The following is a 2,978-nucleotide window of genomic DNA, read 5'->3' as shown; positions in this document are numbered from 1 at the left end:
TATGCTTTTACTCTTGGGCAGGACACAGGGCCCCCTGCGGGGATCTGCCGGGAGACAGAGAACATCATGCCTCCAATTCCCAAGGAGCTGGATGGCTTGCCAGCATCCGCGCAGCGCCTGCGAGCTGGTTAGCAGAGGTCTGAGCTCAAACTCCAGCCTGGGAGGCGAGACCAGCGAGCACAGCCGGGAGTGGGTCGCACGCAGGCACAGCACAGCGAATCAAAAGTTATTGCGGGGGGTGGGGGAAGACCCGGGGATCACAAATGGCCTTCCCACTTCTTCGTCCTGGCCCAGCGCGGGGTAGAGCTCCGGCTGGCTCTTTCGGCCAAATTGACGCTCAGGGGGAGCATTTTAGGGCCTCGGAGCATCTTAATCTAGACAGCAGAATGGAGCGGGCCAGAAAAATTCATCACGACTAACGAGATGTGGTGCTCTTCCGGGAGTGGCTGAATTGTTTATAAATCACTGCGGCTGAGCACTGGCCCGGGCAAGGAGCCTTGGCTGCGAATCTCCACGTGTTCTGTGTTTATGAACGTGTGTGGAGGGGACAGAAACGGCCAGGGGAGGGGCGAGCCCACCGGAGGCAGCAGGACCGACCTCCACCTGTTCGCGCTCACCCGCTCCGCTCCGCTCCACACGGCAGAGTCCCAGAGCGAAAGCACAGCCACCTAGGCTGCGCATTTAGGGGCTGTTAGAAATGTAGTAACTTTGTCTGGCCGGGAAACATTAAAAAGTTCCACCCTTCTCAGTGCGCAGACTCAGCGTCTGGTGAGGGTGATTTTTTATTTTGCGCCCTCGGCCGGGGGGCGGCGGGAGAGACAACTTCTGGATGTGTGTCCTCAGCGCCCAGTAGGATAATGCCCGGTTGAGAAAAGTACAGGCCTCGCGCCAGCAGTCTTCCTTCCCAGCCTACTGGCTTTGCTTTCTTGTTTCTCCAAGAGTTCAAACCTCCAGCCCTCCGAAGAATTCAGCTGCTTGAAAGGACTTCAGGTAGTGTGCGGAGGGCATCTCCCTTCTCCGCCGGTAAAGAGAGGTGACTTCCTGTTCCTATTTAATTTCATTTTTTTTTTCTTTTAGAAGATTCTTCGCAGCCTGTAGGGTGATGCTCTCAAGGGAATAATTAAGTTTCCAGATTTATTTCCGATGGGTTTGTGGCTACTCAGGTTAAGAATTCTCTCCCCCAGGGGTACCCTGGGCATAGGACACTAAGTGCATGTGTCTGACGCTGGTGGTGAGGAGGCAGCACGTGAACACCGGAACTTATTGTGATGGGATTCCACTGTTGGTTAATGCCAGCAGATCCTCCCTATTTTGACGTCCCAGAACTGCACTCCACCCCCCAGCCCCGCCTCATCCCTCATCCGCAGAGGCCTGCGAACAGAATAGCTCGAAGTGGCTCCCCAACTGGTCTAGCTAGGGGGGGGGGGTTGTACTCAGTTTAGAATGCTCATTGAATCCCCAGAGTATATTAAATGGTGTCCCGCCAAGGGGCCTCAGCCTCCGTTTTCACACACACACACACACACACACACACACACACACACACACGCGCGCGCGCGCGCGCGCGCGCACACTGCAGGGCCAGTGGAGGGGTGGGCCAGGTGGGGAGCGGAGCTCCTCTTGGAGCACCGCCCCTCTCCACCCCTCACTGAGCCGAGACTGCCTCCCCCTGTTGCTGGTGCTTGGCGGCCTGGTTGGCTCGAAAGCGGGGTTCGGAGCATCTGGAAGTCTTTTCCCCCCTCCCCACGCCCCGCGCGCCTCCTCGCCTTGTAGGGGCTCTAGCAGCTCGGGGATTCCAGAAACCTTGGCTCTCTAAGGTTTTAGCTCCAGATTGGGGGTTGGAGGAGGGGGGCTCTCTCTGGTCTCCCGGTCACTGACACCGGTCTTCTTACTGACCAAGTCAGGGAAAAGACCGCCTGTTTGCTTGCCAGTCTCAGCCTGAAACAGTGCGTTGCAGGTGTCTTGGGTAGACTCCTTTGGCTTTTGATTCGGCTTGTTCTTTTTCACTGTTCAAAGCAGCCGTTCAAATACTGAGGCTGCTTACCACTGATGATGACGTGGAGAGGATTTCAAACAACCTTTACACGCTTTGAACTGACAAGGTGCTTGATATCCGCCTCACTCCCACACAGCTCCTCCAGAGCACTTGCTAGGACAATGGCTGAGCAAGCACTTGGTGCTGGCCTCTCCGCCTGGGCCAAGGACTGCCCAGCCCCCAGAGACCCTACTGCAGGAGTTGGCTGCGCCACAATGGAGAGGTCTTGTCTCAGGCTGCACCTCTGGCTCTCTCAGATCTTCTAGAAGGGCGTTATTCAGCGGTACTGTGGTTGCACTGGTCTGAAGTGGTGTGGGCTTCCTGAGGTTAGAATGCACTAGGTAGAGGGAAAACATCCAGAATACATAAACAACGCAAACACACACACACACACACACACACACACACACACACACACCACCCCTCATTCCTGCCCATTGAGAAACTGTGCCAGGCTTTGGAAAGCGGCAAACAGCCTTTTGATTTAAATATCCCCAAATCCTCACCTTAGTAGCATTTAAGAGAGCAGTCCAATGCTCTGAAACTTGAACCCTAGCTTGTTAACTAGCAAACACTCTCACTTCATAAGTACACAAAATATTGTTTATGTATTTCTTTCTGCTAGAAGTTGACTGGAGGTGTACCTAACCATTTTCGTACACTGAACTGAAAACACACAGTTAGTAAAACAAGAGAGACGACATTCATTTGATAGATTTACATTTTGCATCATTATGTAATCTCAGTAAAGTAGAAATCAGGTAACAACAGAAAACAAAAGGGATTTTCTTAGGTGGCCATTGGAAGAGTAAACGTGGCAACTGGTTTAAAATTATGTAAAGGTGATCATTGCTTTAAAAAAAATAAAGGTAAGGCCACCTTGGGGTGTGATTACCCCTCCTCCCCCTCTTCCTCTTTTTTCTGCTCTTCTTCTAGCCCCAGC

Source organism: Mastomys coucha, unplaced genomic scaffold, assembly GCF_008632895.1.
Source record: "Mastomys coucha isolate ucsf_1 unplaced genomic scaffold, UCSF_Mcou_1 pScaffold14, whole genome shotgun sequence".
Classification (NCBI taxonomy): domain Eukaryota; kingdom Metazoa; phylum Chordata; class Mammalia; order Rodentia; family Muridae; genus Mastomys; species Mastomys coucha.
The sequence above is the reverse complement of the archived record's forward strand: the minus strand, read 5'-3'. Positions refer to the sequence as shown.